Source organism: Peromyscus californicus, unplaced genomic scaffold (genome assembly GCF_007827085.1).
Source record: "Peromyscus californicus insignis strain IS unplaced genomic scaffold, ASM782708v3 Scaffold_17__1_contigs__length_78620276, whole genome shotgun sequence".
NCBI lineage: Eukaryota > Metazoa > Chordata > Mammalia > Rodentia > Cricetidae > Peromyscus > Peromyscus californicus.
The window spans coordinates 34,536,246-34,559,117 of NW_026294469.1; the positions used below are offsets into that span (position 1 = coordinate 34,536,246).

The window sequence follows — 22,872 nt, forward strand, 5'->3', positions numbered from 1 at the left end:
TTAAATTATTTTTGAAAAGGCTGCTGAGACCACACAATGAGGAAGTGAGATTTTTTTCAATAATTGGTGCTGGGACAATTGGATACCTATATACAAAATAATGAACTTTGGACCCTTGTCTAGTGCATTTGCCTCAACTGGCTCAAATAACTGAATGAGACCTTAAAACATTGAATTATTAGGAGACAGGGCAAAACATAATCATATCTCTCTCCCTATTTCAGACCTCTGGAACCACTTACATTTTTACCGTCTCTGTCCTTCTCCCTTTTGAAAGCTAGAATCAACACACAGGCTTTGCAGGTTTTGTTCTTTTACTTAGCAAAGTGATTGTAAAAATCCTCTCTGTGTTTTCATGGCTTGACAACACATCCCTTTTGATTGTTGAATTGTCTGCATCTACCACAGTAGAGTTCTCCATTTGCTTTTGAAGAGTATCTTGGTCACTGTCTTGTTTGGGGAAATAGAATGAACACTACTCTGAACACATAGGGAAAAAAGGCATTTGTGAGGAGACAGTTTCAAATTAGTTGGGCAAGCACCTAGGAGTGTGAGTGCTGGTCATATACCGTAGGATGATGTTTAGCTTTGGGGAAAACCTGCCAAGTTGGGCCTGGTGGTGCAGGCCTCTAATCCCAGCCTCCAGGGAGGCTGAAGCAGGAGGATCTTAGGTTCAGGGCCTGTCTGGCTTATAGAGTGATTCCAAGGCATCCTGGGCATCTTGGTGAAAACCTATTTCTAAATAAAAGGTAAAAAAGAAAAGAGGGTGTGGTGGGATATAATTCAGTAGTGGAGTGGGGACCCAGCGTTCACTAAAGTTCAGTTATCAGCATCTTAGAAACAGACAATAAAGTCCAGTTACCAGCATTTTAGAAACGTCCCAAACTGTCTTCCAAAGTAGGTACGTCATTTCATAGTCATACCAACAGTGGCTTGAGTTTTTCACTTTAGCCTTTAGGTATCTGGTGACAGCTCATTATTTTAATGGTTTGTACATTTTGTGTGTGAGTGTGTGTGTGTGTGTGTGTGTGCAAACAAGCCAGGAGTTCATGAGAAGGTCACAGGACAGTTTTGGCAAGTTGGTCCTCTCCTTCCACTGACAGCCAGCCAGGGATTGAATTGTGGAGACTAGGCTAGAAGGCAAGTGTTTTTACCTTCTGAGTCGTCTGGTCCTCATTCTTGCATTAGTATTCAATTCCCAAATGATGTGTGCTATTTTATGGATTTGCGTGTCATCTGTATGTCTTCTTAGATGAGGTTTCACATCTTTTCCCCATGAAAAATGTTTTTTTCAAACATTTGAATTTTAAGTTGTCTGTGTATTTTGGACATAAGATCTTTACCATATGAGTGTTTTGCAAATATAATATTTCCTCTCAGCATGTGTCTTACAGTTTAATTCTCTTAACATTACCGTTTATAGAAAAAGCAATTTCAATTTAATGATTGGATTCTTTCTAATCTTATCTGCTAAAGAGCATGTTCCCCTTGTTTATTTGAAAAGTTATCAAACCTAAAATTGTGCAGATTTTCTGCTGTTTTACAAATTTGACATCTCTTTTCTACATTCAGGCATATTATGCTCCATTTTCAATTCATTTTTATGAAAGTTAACATGTGTCTTTGATTTTCCATGTGGATGTCCTGTTGTTGGAGGCTTTTGTTGCTAAGACCACCTTTGCTCCATTGTCTGCTGAAGGTTGACTCTATCATTTTATCTGAATTTATTTTTACTTGTGTCTTTAATAATGTTTGATTTATTCTTTGTATTACTTAGCTAATTTTTCTTCCTACCTGTGAGAGTTGTTTGGTCCTCTCATCCGTACACTATGTACACTTTTTCGTATGCCCTGTCCTGATGTCATGGCGTCCCCAAATTAAACTGTCCTTCCACTTTCCTGCCCTGCTGTCTCTTTGCATTTTTACAAGTATAGGTTTTATTGTACATCTTGAGACTAGTTGAGTTGATCACATGCTCTAAGACTTGACCAGATGTTATTATTTCTCCTAATCAGGGTTTTCAGATGTGCGGAAGTGTGGTTGTGGCTTATTCATTAGACTCTGCCTAAACTTCATGATTTCTCAATGCAAATTTATTTCTCACTTTGTTTATTCAGCCCTCACTTGGGGCAAATAGCTTGGTGTCAGTCATTTCTGGGGTCTCTTGCTAGCTGTAGCCTTGGTATAGGCCCGATACTTTGGGGAGCAGTGTGTTTCTGCTCACCAGACCTTGTTTTCTGTTCACATTCCTACCCACAAAATAGTATCTTTCACATTTTAACTAGGGACTTATGCTCTCTGCTTACAACATTTGCAGTTTGGTGTTCCATAATAAAATGGACCCAGACCTTTTTCCAACATCACCATTTTATGGATAGATTTGTCCTTACCTTAAATCATAACATTCTCTGAATAATATGCTTGCCTTTCATTATTAGTCTGAGAACTTCCATCATTTCACTTGGGGGAAGCAGTCGAAGGGTGCTATTCAGCATTTGGAATTGCCAGCCTTTTTAATCTTGTACTCTGAGACCACCATTAAATAAAATCAAGGTGACTTGAGCACAGGAGTGTGATATCATGACTGTTAGTCTGATAACTAAGACAACTAGCCACTAAATGATCACTGGGCAGATAGCATGGAGACAATGGATACACTGAGACTGAGGCAAAATGAATGTCCTCCAGGGGATGGAGAAGGGTGGCCTAATTCCATCTTGTTCTCAACAGCATGCAATTTAAATTTCACTAACTTTATGCACTTTATAAATTGTTTCTTTTGGAACTTTTCACCTGATATTTTTGGATTATGGTTGGCCCTGGGTAACAGAAATTAAACTGAAGTCACTGTTAGGAAGGGTAGTACCATAATAAGGTTGATACGTTTTGAATTTTGCTGATTTTTTCCCTTTAAAAACAGTTGTGTTCTCAGGATAAGTCCTGGTCCCATTGCCAAGGGACCCACAAACAGATCAACCCACACAACTGTCACCCTCATTCAGAGGGCCTAGTGAAGTCCTATGCAGGCTCCCCAGCTGTCAGTCCAGAGTCCATGAGCTGACTTTGTGGTTTTTCCCATCATGATCTTGATCCACCCCCCTACCCCCTTGCTCCTAGAATCCCTTCTCCCGCTCTTCTGAACTCCAGGAGCTTGGTCAAGTGCTTGGCTGTAAGCCTCTGCACCTGCTTCCAACAGTCACTGGATGTAGGTTCTATGATGACAATTAGGGTAGTCACCAATCTGAGTACAAGGGAAGGCTAGTTCAAGCACCCTCCACCCACCATTGCTATGAGTCTTAGCTGGGGACATCCTTGTGGTTTCCTGGGGGTTTCCCTAGCACTAGATTTCTCCCTAACCCCATGATGGCTCACTCTGTCAAGATATATCTTTCATTGCTCTCCCTCTCTGTCCCTTTCCTAACTCAGCCATCTCAAACCTTCATGTTTCCATCCCCCAATCCCTTCCCCTCTACTCTCTACTCCCAGTTTACCCAGGAGGTCTTAACCCTTCCCCCTTCCTGGGGTAATCCACGCATGCCCCTCTTAGGGTCCGCCTCTTTACTTAGCTTCTCTGGAGTTGTGGATTGTAGCCTGTTTATCGTTTACTTTGTGTCTAATATTCATTTATGAGTGAGTGAGTGCATACCATGTTTGTCTTTCTGGGTCTGGGTTACCTCACTCAAGATGATGGACTAGTTTTTTTAGAGCCCATGCCCTGTGGTGTTATGCCTTACCCAGCCTTTATGCCGTAGGGAGGGACTTGGTCCTGCCCCAATTTGGTATACCAGCCTGTGTTGAATAACCAAGGGAGCTTCACCCCCTGTGAGGAGTAGATGGAGGTGGGATGGTGGGAGGGGGAAGAAGTGGGAGAAGGGGAGGGGGAGGCAATACTGGTTGGTATGTAAAATGAAAAAAATTTAAATAAATAAATTAAAATAAACAATTGTGTTATTGTTTATCAACTACCAGTGTATGAGGCTGAAACTTTGCAGACTCATTTTGAAGCTTTGGGTGGGTCTAGAGTAGTGTTCTTGTGGACTTCCAGTCCTGTTTGAGGTCTATTCCTAAAATGTACATCCTGGGTTCAGTGTGACAACTATATTTCAGTTTCCTGGTATTTGACTCTGCCAGCCCAGAGGACACTCCAGGAGCTGTTCAGCTTACAGAGTCTAGGTTTTCCGTACTCCAAAATTGCGCTTTAGTAAGCCCTATTGTGATCACGTTTGCACCTTGTTAGGTAGTTGTAATGGAAACCCAGGAGGACCCGTATGGAGATGTGTAGACCTCTTTTCTCCAAATTCCAGACTGCCAATTCTGGAAGTGGATGCTTATGAAATTCAACTGTTGGCTTGGTTTAGAGAAATTACTTATTCTCTTTGTATATTTTCCCTTTTGAAATTGTGTCAGAAAATTTCTTCAGTCAGGAAACCAAGGCAATAGTATTTCTGGTTTTTATTTTAAATCTTTGTTTATTGGGATACATTATAGATTAAACCACAGTCCTGGGCAGTGGGGAGAAGATGAAGATTGAAATGAACTTCTATAACTTTCTGACCTCCATATTAATGTACCTTAAGTACAAATTAGTGATCTGAATATATTGCTTTGTTTAAAGCGCTTCTCTCTAAATATTTATTCATTTAAAGAATGATTTACAGTGTTTTCTTCATAAGACTGGGAGTTAAGTGAATATTATCTTTTGGGTTGTATCTCAAGAAAAAGTTCCAACAAAATCTCCAATGAGAGTTTTACTGTGATCAAAAATTATAAAGATAAAGTAAAGAAAATCATGATATTTGTATTCTGTTAAGGTATCTTCTTTGGTATACGTAAGATGACATAAACAAGCCAAAATATCCAAGAAATGCATTAGCATGTTTATAACCTAGAAGTGCTTTTGTTCTTCTGCAGTGAACAGACATGAATAATTATCTCAAATTGGAGGACTGGATAAAATCTTCTCAGGTTTATAGGATTTATAAGAAATACTTCATCCATAATCATTACTGCATATTTGTGTCTCCCTTTATTAAATTTCTTCTGTGGAGAAGTCTGGAAATTATCATATTTTTTTCAACCTTTCCTTTGAAGGAACTGTTTTCTTAGAAAAACCTGAACAAGTATTGTGACATTTTAGACCTGATATCTCTAAGTAGATTGAAAACTTGAAGCCTTTGCTATAGTCAAGTGTGGGAGAAATTAAACACACACACACACACACACACACACACACACACACACACACACACACACACACTCGCACACACACATGACTTATCTCATGACATACTTTCTCTTTATATTATACTAAATATTTGTTTCAATTTTAATTGAGTATGTGTATATATGGGGTTGGGGTATGTGCCTGTGAGTACAGGTACCTGGAGGCCAGAGGCATCAGATTTCCTGGAACCCAAGTCATAGGCCATTGTGAGCTACTTGATGTGGGTGCTGGGAACTGAACTTAGGATCTCTGGAAGAGCTCTTAACTGCTGAGGAATCTCTCTTGCCCCATCTTTATTTTTTTTTTCTTCAAATATATTCATATGATATGTACATCAAGCAAGGGGCATTTCTATAGCTTTCTGGCTTGCTAAACATTTGCCTTTTATTATGGGAATCCTTATGTCACTACCCCGAGAGAGATACTGTTCAGACTTATGGTTTTCTCTGCTCAGTCCATTTTTCTGCTTTCATCTGGACACCAGTACAACCACCACCACCCCCCACCCCCCCAACCCCCACCCCCCGCAAATAGGTTAGCTTTCGAGGAATCTCTGCCCTAATCACATGGTCACAGGAGGGCCAATCCTCATTGTAGCCTGCTGCTGCCTCTGCCCATTGTCCTCTGATGGTCAGTTGAAATAACAGCCCTCACCTTGTGTCCCAGTGGTTTGTTGAGAAATTGCATGATTCTATATTAGTCTCATCTAGAGCTCTGGAGCACTTTCCTAAAATTAATGTTGAGAAAAGATTCCTTTGCATTTAGAGTCTTAATACTAGATAGGTATAAATTTGGAACTACTTAGAATAGCCGAGTTGTTTACAGTAGGTGAGAATGAGGTTAATATAGTGAACTGAATATGGATTAAATAGAAACAAGAATTCCCTCAAGGGATCAAAGCCCTGGATCCAGCCATATTTGAACCTTGTCTCGTGAGCTAACAAATTTCTCTTCCCTTAAACTAATTTAAGATGTCTTCTTGTCTCTTGCAACCTAAATGATGTCCCACATTACAGATATTTCCACTCTCTTTTGCAAGTAAGAACCTGAGGTTCTGCAGGGTTAAGTAAGCAATTTCAACAGGTAGGTGAGGCTAAGGCCTGTTCTTGTTGTAGCTAAATATTCTGCTTGCCAGTCACCCTGCCACTTAGGAAAAAATATCTGTGTCTCTCTGGCTCTCTGTTTACTTTGGTTGTATTTTATCTTGAATCTTGGTGTGTGATCTTGTTATTTTTCACTGGAGAGAGTTTTCTGATTTGACTATGTAGCATCCTTTCCCTGCACCCTGGCAAATGTATAGCTGTGTGGGTCCATGGCTCTTCTGTAAGCCTTTGCCTGGACTTCCTCTTTAAGCCAGGTTTCCATGCTGTAGGACTTTGATTTATAACCAACTGTGTATAGAAACATGCCTGTCAGACTTGAGTCATTTGGAATATCATTCTGAACCCAAGCTGACCATTTTATCTTACATAATTACAAAGTTATCTGTGAAGGTGGGCGGGAGGAAGTAGCCTTCCCATTTTAAAACTATGTTCTGGCTGGCATCTAGGCCCCTGGATTTCCCTGACATCCTGTGAGACAAAATGCACAGAAATTGCTTAGAATTGGGGGGGGAAAATTACTTCCCGACTTTGTGAACTATGAGAAAAGACAAAGAACAAGTAATGTGATTCCTCAAAGGTTAAGTATAGTAGTGCCTTCCAATTTGGCTGTGCTGGAGAACGGGCTGCTCCGTAAGTGAATTTTGAAGGAACACCTCAAGCAACAAAAGCTGTTTATAAAAATCCATTTTGACAGTTATGAGATTGAAATCAAAGATCTACTGCCCATTTCCTCGCTTTGCTCTGTGAATCAGAGCCCTCATAATATAACCCATTTTCTTAGAGACTGAGGGACATCTATATTGATTGCTTCTAGATGACCATGCAGCAGGGAACAGTCTATTGTTTCTAGTACCATGCAACATTATAAAAATACAGATCTTTCTGTCCCTTTAAAATGTCTTTTCTCCATCTAGTGCTCCTCCTCATCACTGCTGGTGTGTTCTTTGCTTTTGTTTTAGAGCTTCCATATTACTTTACACCTGATATTTGTGAAGCCTTTCCCAGCCCTCTCTGGGGCATGGAGTACAGAACATAGGGCAAATTCTTTTCTCTAACTACTTAGATACATTTTCCCGTTTTATCTCCTGTGTATCAGGTGGGCTTAGACCCAAAACCTCAGTGGATCTCAGGAAGAAAGAGGAAGTGGGCAATGCCAGATCCATGATCAGTAATAATAGCTGTCATTTTGCTGACCATTTGTGAGGTTCTAGGCACTGTGCCGACCTCATTAAGCCTCACTGCCAGGATTATGTGACGATCTGCCAAGTGTTGTGCTAACTGCTTTACACACAGTTTGTCATTTAACACTCAAGTGTCTTGAGAAGTGTCAAAGGAAGAAGGTAACTTGGATTTAAAACAGGAGCACAGGGCCTTGACCTCAGTACTTTGAATCCTGAGCCAGATTTGGCAGCTGAGTAGAATTTCAAATTGTATCATACGAGATCCTGTTTAATAAGATGACCGGCCAGATCTCTGAGCCAATGGCAGAGCGGATTTAGTTATGAATATATAGGAAGCTGTGCACTTAGCCACTTTCATGTCAACTTAATTTCTTCTCTGTGTTTTGCCTTCTTTCCCTGTTTGGTTTAGCAGGCTGTGTCTAGGGCTTGATCTTCCTACCTCTCTAGCTCTTGTTTGATAGGATAGGGTTCTACCCCCACACATTCCACTTCCCTATAGAGATATCATATGCTCCTACCACTTCCCACCTACATTTCAAGTTACACACACACATACACACACACACACACACACACACACACACACACACACAGCTGTTGTATCCTTTGAATGCTGCATGGAGTTGTCCAGTTGTTCAGAACACTTAAATGCACATTTACATACTGCCTTTCCTCTAGCGAGTACTTCCACACTGTATTTGAGTCTTTATCACATATCTGGCCTATAGAACAAACACATATGTGTTTGTAGACCCTTTACCATAACTTGATCAGTCCCATAAGGTCCACAATCTCCAGTGGTGAGATTATTATGTAGTAGTGGTACAAAGCCAGAATCAGCATTCCAACAGGGTGGGTTTCAAGGTATCAATCTGTAAGTTCTTTGGTTCCACGAACTTGATCATGAAACTTAATCATCACCATGATGGCCTTTTTCTAAACTTGTAATCTTAGATTAGACCAGATGCTTAGCACACATTTTAAAGACAGCAACTTATTTTTTTTCATGGGATACCATTATTTAGAGGTTAAAAGGTAAAGCAGAAATTATAAACCAGCTTAGATCAAGGCTTAATTTTCTAACATTTGGAAATTATATATATATATATATATATATATATATATATATATATATATATATATATATATATGGACTTCTAGCATTGTCTATACAGTGAAAAACTTAACCAATTGGCATAGTGATGAACGACTCATCATTCCATGGAGGCACCATCTTTCTCCCCCATCTGCTAGAAGGTATTATTTAGAATCCAGGTTAATGGCAACCCTCATTTATTAGTTATTCTCGACAGGCATTGTTTCAGAAGCAAGCCTTTAAGAAAGACTTGACTTCTAGATAATATGAAAATTAACTCAAGGTCCAAGATTAGTTTTCACAAGATAAGAAGTAGATCCATTGCTTTTGGTTTGCTCAGATAAACCATCCGCTTACAAGTGAGTTCAGGGGGATTACAGCAAAGAGTGCTGCTGTGTCTGTTAACTTAGTAGTCGCATCTAGAGACTACTGGCTCTGTACTCTTGTTGGTGATCTGCTCCTGTCACTGGTGCATGCCTCGAATCTGTGCCACAGTGGATCTGGAAGATCTGAACTGCTCACAACTCTTATCCACTTTCTGTTGTCCATATTGCTGAGTACTTCCCTCCACGCCTTCATGACCATCCTGCCAGTGTCGACAATGGTCACCAACAGTTCAACATGAACAGACCTGATGATGCTCTGTTGTACATTATCAGATATTCAGCCAAGATTTATTCCATTGTGTCCAACTAAACAAGCATACCTCTCCCAACAGTATGAAAAGTTGTTTTCTTTTTTCCTTTATTTATTTATTTATTTATTTATTTTTTTTTTTGTTTTTTGTTTTTTTGTTTTTCGAGACAGGGTTTCTCTGTGTAGCTTTGCGCCTTTCCTGGATCTCGCTCTGTAGACCAGGTTGGCCTCGAACTCAAAAAGATTCGCCTGCCTCTGCCTCCCGAGTGCTGGGATTAAAGGCGTGTGCCACCACCGCCCGGCATTTTTCCTTTATTTTTATTCCTTCTATCAAACATAAATTCTTTTCTCATACAATACAATCTGAATATAATTTCCCTTCTGTCTATCCCTCCTAGTTCCTTCTCATCTGGATCCACTCCCTTTCTGTCTCTCATTAGAAAAGAACAGTTTTCTAAGAGATAAGACAAAACAAAAGCCATCATATCCAAGTTGGACAAGACAAGACAACAGAAAAATAAGAGATCCTCGAGAAGGCACAAGAATCAGAGACACACTCATTCACATATTCAGGGCTTCCATAAAAGTACTGAACTGAAAGCTATAGTATAGCTGCAGCGAACCTGGTGCAGACCCATGGTGGCCCTGTGCTCGCTGCTTCAGTCTCTGTGAGCTCACATGACCTTTGCTCAGTTGTTTTAGGGGATCTTGTTCTTCTGGTGTCCTCCATCCCCTCTATCTCCCTCATTGCTTCTGCCTCCTCTTTTTTGGGGTTCCCTGAACTCTGAGGAGAGGGGTATGATGGAGGCATCTCATTTAGAGCTCTGTATAATGTCTGGCTGTGGTTCTCTGTATGTGTTCCAATCTGATGATGGCTGAATAAGGCACCCATCTGAGTACAGCATGGCAGAGTATCATTAGGAGTCATTTATAGTGTTACTTTACTTTTTTTAGACCAGTAGTATTTTTTTTTAATCTTGACCTCTGGGCTATCTAGTCTCTGGTTTTTAGTCACCCAAGTAGTATCAGGTATTGGTTCTATCTCATGGAGTGGACTTTAAGTCAATTCAGACGTTGTTTGGTTACTCTCAGAAGATTTTGACCTAGCATATTTTGCAGGCAGGAAAGATTGTAGATCGAAAGTTTTGTGATTGGGTTGGTGTTGATCTTTCTCTTTTGGTAGCCACAGAGTACCTTTCCAAGTCAACGACACTAGAATGAGGGGGTGAAGGTTCTATGTAAGCACCAGCTCAACCTCTCCATTTTCAATTAGTTGTGTGGGTGTTGTTTTCAGCAATGGGCCTTGCTGTCAATTTGTAGAGTGCAACCTGTTCTCTTGGCAATAGCCTGGGTTGTTTGGGGATTTCCATGGGACCTTTAGACAACAACTCAATTGAATGAAACCCAGTTCTGGAACTGGAAGCTTTGTTTGGTGACAAGAGACAGCTAGTTGGGGTTCTGTCTCCCTCGTTATTTGGAAACTTCATTAGGATCACCTTCATATATTATAGGAAGTTTTCATTCCACTAGGTTTCCACACAGTCTTCAAATGTCCTTCAATTCTAGCTGTCTCTTCCCTCAATCCTATCTCCCTTCCCATTCCCACCTGATCCTCCTGTTCTCATCCCCTCCTACCCCTGACTCCAGTATACTCATAAAATTTATTCTATTTACCCCTTCAAGGGAGATCCAGGTGTTCCCCCTAGACCCTTCCTCTATGCCAAACCTCCTTGGGTCTACTGGTTGTAGCCTGGTTATCATTTATTTAATGGCTAATATCCACATATAAGTAAATACATACCATATTTACCTTTCAGTGTCTGGGTTACCTCACTCACGATGATATTTTTTCTAGTTCTATCATTTGCAAATTTCCTTGCACAGGGGCCATGCTAATCTTCTCTGTATCATTCCAATTTTAGTATATGTGCTGCTGAAGTGAGCACATGCCTGCAAATTTCATAAGAGCTGAGTCATACTCCATTGTATAAGTGTAGCACATTTTCTTTATCCATTCTTCTGTTGAGGAACATCTAGGTTGTTTCCAATTTCTGGCTATTATTATTATTGTTATGATGATGATGATGATGATGATGATGATGATGATGAATAAAGCCTCAACAAATATGGTTTGGCAAATGTCTCTGTGGAAAACATTTTTACCAACTCCACATCCAATAGAGGGCTAATATCCAAAATATATAAAGAACTCAAGAGACTTGATATCAGAAATCCAAATAACCCTAATGTGGTAGTTTGAATAAAAAATGACCCCATAGGCTCATAGATTTGATTGCTTGATCATTAGTGAGTGAACTACTTGAGAGGGATTAGGAGGTGTGACCTTGTTGGAATAAGTATAACCTTGTTGGAGGGAGTGTGTCACTGGGGTGGGCTTTAAGGTTTCAAAAGCCCAAGCCAGGCCAGGCGGTGGTGGCGCACGCCTTTAATCCCAGCACTCGGGAGGCAGAGCCAGGCGGATCTCTGTGAGTTCGAGGCCAGCCTGGGCTACCAAGTGAGTTCCAGGAAAAGGCGCAAAGCTACACAGAGAAACCCTGTCTCGAAAAACCAAAAAAAAAAAAAAAAAAAAAAAAGCCCAAGCCAGTCCCAGTGTCTCTCTCTTCCTGCTTCCTGTGGATCTAGATCTAGTACTCTTAACTACTTCTCTAGTACCATGCCTGCCTGTGTCCTGCCATGCTCCTCACCATGATGATAATGGACTAACCCTCTGAACACTGTAAGCAAGCCCCAGTTAAATACTTTCTTTTATAAGAGTTGTCATGGTCATGGTGTCTCTTCACAGCAATAGAACATGGATTAAGACATCAATTAAAAGTGGGATAAAGCGTGGCCCTATATTAGCCATGCTGTGGGATGTCTTTCTGTACGCTCTGAATGTATGTGTTGCTCCCATTGACTAATAAATAAAGCAGATTTGACCTATGGCAAGGCAGTTTAGAGGCAGGTAGGAAATCCAAGCAGAGATACAGAGAGAAGAAGGGCAGAGTTGGGAAGATGCCAGCCTGCCATCTAAGGAGCAACATGTCATGGAACACAGGTAAAGCCATGGAAAACCTGGTGATACATAGATTAATAGAAATGGGTTGAGTTGAGTTATAAGAGCTAGCTAGCAAGAAGCTTAAGCCATAAGCCATACATTTTGTAATTAACAGTAAGTCTCTGAATGATTATTTTATAAGCAGCTGTGGGACCATGGGTGGGAGAGATTCGTCCAGACCGCCGGGCAGGGCAGACTGGAGAAACTTCTGGCTACGCAGTCAGGGTCCAGATCAGCATATGTGGCTCCTGTTGCCACCCAGTGCCATGTGGACGCCCAGGGTCAGGTCAGTCATCTGAGTGCAGGTTGGTGTCCAAGGGCCAGGATGTATCCAGATCTGAGTGGTCTGCACTGCTACTCAAATGTCATGGTGACATCCAGGCCAGAACTGCAGCTGAGGGCCATGTCAGGGTCCAGGGTGTGTGCTGGTGTCTGATGCACCTGATATCATCGAAGGACATGCAGACACCTGAGATCGAGGGCCATGTTGGTGTCTCAGGGCCATACTGCTGCTGGGGCAGTGGTAACATCCAGACCCAGTCACTGTTCAGAACCATGTCCGGGTTCATGGTTCTACCGTGGCTGGGGTCTGGGCTGAAGTCTGGGTCCTGCATTGCTACCAAAGGTCACACAGAGGCCCAAGGTTATGGCTGCAACCATTCCCACCTGATGGGCTAGTCCCTCTACCCAGAGCCAGAAGGTCAACCGGGCCCAAGCTGCTGCCGAGTGCCAAGTCTGGGTCCGTGGTCCAGCTACAGCTGGGGTCTGTTTGGATGTCTGTGGCCTGTGTCAACTCAGGAGGCCTTAGGAACCATGTGAGATGAAATCGGAGGGCCATGCTAAGCTGACTATAACCTTTGCCGGCCCTGAGAAAGCTGGCAGGGCCTCTCCCTGAACACTGCAGCAAGAGAGCTGGCCCCTGCATGCTGGAGAGACAGACAGCCCCCACCCCATCGCCAGGATGAACCCCAACTCTGAGGTTATGCATGTAGGGGAACTGACTCCACCCCCTCGCCTGAGGTGAGTAGCCCCAGGGGGCCTGACTGACCAGTCTGGCTACCATCCAGGCCCACAACTGGGCCTTGAGTTGACCCGCCCTAGCATCTACCCCATGTAGGACCTGCTGGAGCTGATGAAGGGACTGCTCCTGTGGAATGATACCCCCAAGATCTTCAAGACTCATGGCAGGCACAGGAGATCCCAGAGTAGTTCTGGTGAGGCTCCGGTGATGATGGTGTACCAGAAACCAGAGGCCTTGAACCAGACCAGTGACTCAATACAGTAAACACTTGCCAGTAAAATGGATGGGACAAGGAGATAGGCTATATAGCAGACTGACGCCTCCATTACCACCAGGACGATTGAAGAAGTGTTGGAGAAGCAGGAAAGAAGGAGAAGCAAAGGTTTTTCTGTTGAAGTGGTTTTGGTTTGGTTTTGTTTTATTATTGCTTTTGCTTTTGTTCGCTTGCTTGCATACTTTGATTTGTTTCCTTGTGTGGGGGAGGGGCATGGCAGGGATGAAGGGGAGGATATGGAGCGACCTAGAGATGGACAGAACTGGGGTGCATGATGTGAAACTCACAAAGTCAATAAAGAAGTTTAAAAAATGAGGTACAGATCTCAACAGAATTCTCTCTATTCAAATGGCTTAAAAACACTTAAATTTTCAACATCCTTAGCCATCAAAGGAATTGCAAATCAAAACTACTTTGAGATTCCATCTTACACCTGTAAGAACGACCAAGATCAATAACACAAGATGTTGGAGAGGACACGGAGCAAGGGAACACTCCTCCATCACTAGTGGGGGTGAAAAATTATTTTCGTCTATAATAAATGGTAAAATTATATATACCAAATAATTGTTTTAAAGTAAGTTTTTTTTGGCTTATTGCATTGATTATTAACACATGCTTCATTTGTATATCTATATTATATACCTACGAACACAGGGTCACTATAGTAAACTTACTATGTCACACATTGGTTGAAAGGGAGGAGTCATAAGTGTTAAAATTTAAAGAGTTCTGATTTAAAGTGTCGGAGTCTGAAAAGCTTGATCAGAACTTTGGTTTCATTTTAGCCTGGGAGACTGGGTATCAGCTCTACTTAGAATTAACAAGCCAGCTGAATGTTAGCTGTGTTCTCTGCAGGTTCACCCCTCTGGGGTACCGCTCTCAAGTTTCTGGACATTAGTCTCTAGTGCCCTGATTTCTTCTCACTTTCATTGTTTCTTTTGGTTGCTGGTCACCACAAACTTGGTGGCTTAAAGCAGCACGAGTTAATTATCCTATGGTTCTAGAGTTCAGAAGCTTGGACTAAAATCAAGGGCTCTGGAGGGCTGGGTCCCTTCAGAGGCCCTTCGTAGAGCACCTGTTTCTTCTCCTTTCCTGTGTCTAGAGGGTATCTTCATCCCTTGGTTTGTGTCTTTTCTCCCTCTGTGTCTGTGGTCATACAGTGTTCTTTGTGTGATCTCCCTGCCTCCCTCTGTAAAGGTCTTTATAATTACACTGGACCCTCCTAGATAGTGTCTCTGTGTCATGATGATTAACTTTACATGTCTGCCAAGTCCCTTTTCCATGGAAGGCCACACATTTAGGGGCTCTAGGAGCAGGACTTAGCCTCTAGCACCATCATCTGGCCTTTGTCTCTCTTGTAGAGGAACTTTGATAGAAGAATAAAACTCCTGTAGTGTCAGAATGAACATGAAACTCAAGGAGAAGAGATGACCCCACTCTGAATGCCAATATTACATTTATGAACAAAGTTTGTCACTTCACTGATAAAGTGGGAGAATTGAGACATTGAATTCGTCTATTAGCTATAAAACTATAATGCTAAATTTATATTAAAATGTAAGTGACTTGAAGTAATGTTTACAAAACATTTTCTGAAGCAATTTCTACAAGGGATTGCCTGTATATTAAAAATAAGGAACCATCAAATTTAATGTGTGTTGTATTCTGTTTAGATGAAAAACATGTTGAATTCCTAAACTATATCATGCAGGAAACCGGGAAGTCCCACCAGTATTAAGGTCTATCTAATGTGCCAATGGCGGTCAAGGTTTCTCTCTGAGTGTCCATGGATCAAGTGCAGCACAGTGTGTTGGATACTAGTTTAAAAGTGCAAATTTCTGGCATCTGTCCCAGGCATATCTAGAGAGCTTATTATTGACATATCCTAAGTAACTCAAGTAAGCCATTTGAATAAAAATCTTTCAAAATTACTGAAAAATAGGCATTACTGGTTGTAATTCATAGCATTGTAAAAAAAATCATGAATTATTAGAACGGGAAAGGGTTATTACCACCCCAGGCCTACTTCACTATTCACTTTGTAGAGGAGGGGCCTAAAACTTAAGTCCGGTTTCTTCCCCAGGCTCAACAGTGACTGTGAGGCAATTTCTAGACTGTGATCCTGAAAGTTAAAAATAATATAAAAGTAATTAAACATATTTATGCATTAAGATGTAAAAGTCACAATATAGTCATTTTATATTTATAGGAATAGGAGATGCCCTGTGTATTAGTTCTTAAGTTATAATTTATCATCATATCTTATTCTTACTTTAAATACTCTTATAATTTTCAACACTGTGATAAGAAGTGAACAAAACTCATGATCTCTAAGCAGTGAATAAAATAGAGTGTGAAAGAATGACACATTTCTGAGTGTAATTGTATTCTGGATTTGACTTTAGAGCTATGCTTTCCATTTTTTTCTTTAAAAAAAGGAGACATAAATCTCACAAGAAGTGAAAATAGCTAAGAGATATCTATATGGGTGTTCAACATCCTTGGGAATTAGGAAAGTGCAAGTTAAAACTGCTTTGAGATTTCAGTCAGAAAAGCTAAAGTCGAGGAAAAGACAACAAATGTTTGGGAGGGTGTGAAGATAGAGGATCTTCATTTACAATGTTGGTGACATCACAACCTGGTGCAGCCACTCAGGGAATGAGTGTGAGGAATTCTCAAAAAGCTAAAGATAATCTAACATATGACTCGGCTCATCTTAGTTGGAGTTTTCATTGCTGTGAAGAGACTCCATGCCCACGGCAACTCTTATAAAGAAAACATTTCATTGAGGGGGCTTTCTTACAGTTTTAGAGGTTCAGTCCAGTATGATCATGACGGGGAGCATGGCAGCATACAGGCAGATGTGGTGATGCTCCTACATCTCGGAAGGATAAAGGAAGTCAACTGACTGTCACATTGAGGGAAGCTAGAGAAAAAGTCCTCAAAGCCCACCCCCACAATGACATACTTCCTTCGACAAGGCAACACCTCCTAATTGTGCCACTTCCTTTGGGGTCATTTTCTGTCAAACCACCACACAGCTTAAGCACCACACTGCATATTTTCAGAGTGCTTGACAACCTACTTCACAAATAACAGTTCAGCCAGATTCATTGCTGCTCTATTCACAATAGTTAGGAAAGGGAAACAACCTAAATTTCCTTCAACTGATAAATGAATAATGAAAATGTGATTCATATACACAATGGAGTAATATTCAGTTATAGAGAAAAATGAAATCATGAAAAAATGATTCCACACAAAATGGATGGAACTAGAAAATATCTTATTGAGTGAGGTAATTCAGGCCCAGACAGACAAATGCCACATGTTCTTTATTATTTGTCTATCTTAGCTCTGAAGTTTTAGATACGAATTTTTAGATATTAACCTATGGTAATAAGAGAAACTAGGAAAGTAAAAATGGACCAAGGGCAGGAGAGAGTAAGAGATGTAGAGAGGGGAACAGCTGGACACAGATGCTACAAAAAGGGAACTGGGAAAATGGTAGGGGCTTTAACTGGGGAGAGAGTAGAGTGAGCAAACAGAGAAAAAGGGACAGACAAGAGAAATAACACTAAGATTGTTTGAAAAAGCCACAGGGAATCATATTATTTTATGTGTACTAAAAGTTATTGTATATGTATTTACATATATAGCAACTTGTGTATATGTTATAAATATACATCTCTCTATATATGTATGTATATATGAAGTTATACCATGTTGAGTGATAATGCACCTGCCCAAAGCCATAGACTATCTAGCAAACACCCCAATATAAGGCATAGGAAATATATTGTGTTGTTGGTTGCTTCTACTCTTTTACTCTTTTGGGGGCCTACCACCTAGCTCCCAAATAAATACTCACAGAGGCTTATTCCTACTTACAAATGCCTGGCCTTAGCTTGGCTTGTTTCTTGCTAACTTTTCTTAAATTATCCCATCTACCTTTTGCCTCTGGGCTTTTACCTTTCTCTATTTCTGTCTCCTTTTCTTTATTTCTTTTTTTAAGAATTATTTATTTATTTTGTATGGTGTTCTGCCGACATGCATGCCTGCAGGCCAGAAGAAGGCACCAGATCTCATTACAGATGGTTGTGAGCCACCATGTGGTTCCTAGGAATTGAACTCAGAACCTCTGGAAGAGAGGCCAGTGCTCTTAACCACTGAGACATTGCTCCAGCCCCTTTTCTTTACTTCTTACTCCATGCCTTGCTGTGTAGCTTGGTGGCTGGCCCCTAGAGTCCTCTCCTTATCCTGTTCCTAAATCTTTCTTCCCAGATTTCTTCTCCTCTTTTATTCTCTCTGTCTGCCAGTCCTGCCTATCCTTTCTCCTGACTTGCTATTGGCCATTCAGCTCTTTATTAGACCAATCAGGTATTTTAGACAGGCAAAGTAACACAGCTTCACATAGTTAAACTACTGCAACATAAAAGAATGCAATACATCTTTGCATCATTAAACAAATGTTGCACAGCACAAACAAATATAACACATCTTAAAATAATATTCCACAACAATATTGTGTCCTTGGTCAGGGAAGTCCAAAGGACACCCTTCAGACATAGGACTTGGAGGGAGGAATCAAGCTGGAACTGACTTGGAAGCCTATTCTCTTAGGAGTAGATCTCATAGTATTTGAAGGTGCTATGCAAGGCTCTAAAGAAGAGGAACAATCAGTAGTCCTACCTATGAAAAGTCTATGAACCACAAAAATGACTAAACCATCAAGATATCTTCAATAGTGTAATAGTTACATTTTCATCTTGGCAGTAACCAATAGTTGCCTAATTGGACTTAAGACATTCTCAAAAGGAGGACATTCATACCTGGTACTATGATCCTATTCAGCTATCAATGGCTCAAAAGATCATAGACCAGAGAAAAGAACCTACTACTGCCATTTTCCTATATCAATATAATCTCTCCCCACAAACTATTTATAGCTCTTACCCCTTATGAAAGAAGATTATGTTTTGACAAAAAAGGGCAGTATTATGGAAAGCCACAACTGGTCAAAATGCAGAGGATAAGTGACTGCCAGATGCCCAATTCCAACTGATGTATCACAAACACAATCCCTATACCTAAGGCTCCGGAAAAATCACAAGAGGATGGTAGAAACATTGTAGGAACCAGATGCCCAGGATGCCTTCTGTTAGCTAGTGTCTTCTAACAGCTTCCATGAATTCTCAGCAGTATAGTTGCTCAAAGATAATAAACAATGGCAATACCAGTTTTCATACCAAAGTGAACAGGAGGAATTCCACTTGGCCCCACTCCTGAGGGAAGAGCTACAGTTGGTCAATGGATACTAAGTGGGGAGAAACCAGTATCTTCCAGGGATGGGCTCCCACATTTTTCACTTTTAAGCAAAATGGACTCAGCATGTTATATAAACATGTGTGCATATATATGTATAAATAATAATTAAGACATTATGGATTTAAGAGTGGGGGAACACTGGATGGTATCAGGAGAGGGAAGGGGTAAGAGTGATGTAGATACAGAGCTCACTTATTAAGTTCTCAAAAAAGATAAAAGAAAGTGTAGGTCCACTCATAAAGTTGAGTGACCCTAAATATATGTCAGATTTATGATCTAAACTACAAAGGAGGAAAATAGTCCAAATAATTTTATATAACGTTCTCTGATTTTTTTATTCCACTAATGAAATGCCATCTAAAAACAAAAATAATTCTAAAGAGGTATTAGTTTAAGTATCTTGTTGGAGGTCATATAGATACACTGTTGCTGTAGTTTGTGTATTATTGGACTTATTAAAGAAGTAAATATATTGTTCTGGGAAACCAGTGTCTCACCCAAGAGGAGGAGAGAAATAGAATATGAACGAGGAGAAGAAATATCTTCTCTTTGAATGTACCACTATGAATAAATGCACTCAAACATTGATGTTTATATATATATATATATATATGAGTATGGCTGTATCTTTGTGCTCAGACCAAGGATCTCAAAGGATCCAGAAATAATGAGTCCCAAAAGACAATGAGGAACTAGATCTCAGACCTTGGCTCTTTATATGAAGAGACCAGGCTTGTATAAATGTCAAAATCTGGGTTAGGGGGCAGATAAGTTGGTTAACACAAAAGTACTTTATTATATTAGAAATAAGAAGTGTTCCATAATGATATGGAGATGTTAAAAGATACAAAAAGGGACCTTCACTGACCTAGGCTGAATACTAACAGTAATAAATAATAAAATATTTGATAAATAGCAACATAAATACAGAATGACACAGTTATGTGTGTGTGCTTCTTTCAAAAATATTTATATATTATTGCATACTTAGCATATATATCTATTTATAGTAAGTACTTTAGTAAATATCTTCACTATTACTTTAATCTCATATAGTTGGATACTGAAGCTGAGTATGTATATCCATTCCAAGCTGAATGTTATTTGACAGTGTGCATTTTTAAAACGTGATTTGTTTGACAGCTTTGTACGTATTCAACTGCTTTTTAAATTGTGGAAGTAGGCATTGAATTTGAAAATTAGGTTCAGGTAAATTGACATGATGGTGATTGGTTTCATAAATATTATTTTTACTTGCATATGTAGGCCATGATTTACATAGATTTATAGTAGGCCTCATGTGGGTCTTATCCTACACATATGTAGATGTCACCATTCATTGTAGTGGTTTATGTCAATGGCATCATTCAGAGTTTTCAAAGTACAAAGTATAGGGCACTTTGCCACATCCTGATATCTGGTCATGAAATAGTAGAGCAAAGTTCTAGACCTCAGAGCCTCTCCACCCAGAGAACAGATATCTACATAATGAGGCCAATGCACAGCAGTGATTAAAAACTGCATCTGTGAGCACATGTGAGGGGCATCTGTCTCCGAAACGGGGTTGGGGACAATTCTCTAAGAATGTCACTTGTGCTGCTACTCAGATCTTAATAAAACACAGTCTAGTGAAAGGAAAGGAGGGAAAGAATGGCAGAGGAGAAAGACACACCATTTTAGGGTTTAGTCAGTGGACAGTCTGTTCAGGGGAGGAAATGGTTCTGTTTTCACGCAGAAGAATTAACCAAGCATGTCAGGAGCCACGGAGACTAAATGACTTCCCCATTGTCTAGTACTCTGTCTTCTCCTCTGATTCAGTAGTGATCATGTTAAATTATAGCAGCCAGTCAACTGCGATCCTGGAGATTTCTGTCAATAGTGCCCGAAAGTCTCAATTTCTCACCTTAGAACAGAGATCATCAAATTTCAAATGGCAGCACATAGTGAGTCTTTGTCTTCTCATAATCTATTGAGCCTTTGTTGCCTTGTCCTTTGGGGGATGCTCTGTTTATTGAGCTGTTGACATCCCAACATACATAACTAAAATACAGATAGTCTCCAACTTATGACACTGAAGAGTTTTCCATTATATGATGGGATGAAGAAACTGCACATTGAATTTTGAATTTTTATTTTTTTCTCCAAGTTAGAGATATTCTGTAATTATATCATTGAAGCTGGGCAGAGTAATCAGTGGTAAGCCAGGCAGCCACTCAATGATGAGGAAAAACTGCCAATTCTCGGTAGTGCAGTGTGGTGCCAAATTATGATGCTCACTGCATTAGATGAATAAAATGTATTTTTCATTTACAATATTTTCAACTTAGTGAGGAGTTCATTAAGTGGAACCATTGTCTTGGATACAGTGTCTCCCCTGCCAGTCTCATTGGCTGTGAGTATCCTTCAGCAATCATTTCAAATCCTCTGTAAGACAACCAAGATTAAATTGGTAAAATGATCAACTAAAGACATATAAGTTACAAATATTCAAATTGTGAAAAGCTTAAGAGACTTCAAAGGCTTTGAAAAGTTGAAAATATTTTGCGTTGAACAGCATGTTTCAAGCATTCTTACAAAATTTGTTAATCTTAATAGTCTTAACTAGATTTATTATGTTCTCGTCTAAAGTGGTGTTTGTGTAATGTTTCATTCATCTAATCAAATTATCTTACAGTTTTGTTTTTAAAAATAAAAATATTTCATATTATTTTGCTGTCAAAATACCAGCATGATTTTTTGTTAATGGATTATCATATTTTCTTTCTTTTTTAAAAAATTAGGTTCATGAAATTTCAGAAATTAAGGCTAGCCCTGATGAAAGTTCAGGAATGTCTAATGTTGGACTGTGGTAAGTCCTCAATCTGCAGCCATTATTACTGGCAATATATACTTCCTTGTACCAAGATGGCTGAAAGACAATGGATCATTTTTACCTATGTTACCAGTTCTTACTGTAGTTATTTAGAGATATTTTATATTTCTTTAAAATGTTTATGCTTTTTTCTCGTATTTATTACTCCTAAACTACTTCTCCTCATTTTCCTGTTGGGGTAGGAAAACCTCATATTCTGGAAAGTTGAAAGTTTTGGCACTGAGTATTCAGGCACAAAATTAGGTTTCTGGGGCTTGAGGGATGACTCAGCTTCCAAGAGCACTGGCTGCTCTTCCCCAGGACCGAGGTCTGACTGTCTGCCCCTTGTGGTTCACAAACGGTCTATAACTTCAGTCTATTTATAGGCAATGCACACATGTGGTACACAGACGTACATGCAGACAAAACACCCATACTAATTAAATAAATAACTTTTTAAAAGCCAAGCACATGTCTTTATTCTTAGCACTTGTACTCGGGAGGCAGAGGAAAGTGAACCTCTGTGAGTCTGAGGCCAGCCTGGTCTACAGAGGGAGTTCTAAGACAGCCAGCATTATTACACAAAGAAACCCTACCTCAAACAAAACAAAACAAAACAAAAATCCAACAAAAGAAAAAGACAAAAATGGTTTCTGCCATTCATAGTTTATTTGAAAATTCCTTTTTTTTTAAATTTAACTTTTTATTGATTCTTTGTGGATTTCACATCATGCATCCTGATCCCATTCATCTCCCCATCCCTTTCCATCCTCCTTTTACCCTTGCAATCTGCCCCTCCCCCAGAATAAAACAACATAAAATTTAAAAGAAAGGAGAAAAAGGGAAAGAAAAATCTCACTGTGGAAGCTATAGCATGACACAGTGAGTCACACAGTCCTTTGGTCCATATTTTGCTACTTGCAAATGTTTATTGCATTGAGTCATTAATCTAGTTTGAACTCTCTGGTTTTTGCTACATCATCAATACTGGGGGCCCTCACTGGGGCTCATCTTGGATAACCTGTTGTTGTCCTGTGTTATGGAGATTCTGTAACTTTGTATCTGCAGGACCAGCTCTTTGACCGGCTCCAGCAGAT

General features: G+C 40.0%; 1 protein-coding gene and 1 non-coding gene across 4 annotated transcripts in view; one reads left to right on the forward strand and one right to left on the reverse strand.

The window, feature by feature from the left end:
* The window catches only part of Kcnn2 (potassium calcium-activated channel subfamily N member 2), a 385,056-nt gene that overhangs the window by 34,367 nt on the left and 327,817 nt on the right, over positions 1-22,872 (forward strand). The gene's annotated exons all lie outside the window — the stretch shown is intronic.
* LOC128113143 (U6 spliceosomal RNA) lies at positions 11,083-11,186 on the reverse strand. The gene has a single exon (XR_008219362.1). It is a non-coding gene; the product is annotated as a U6 spliceosomal RNA (small nuclear RNA).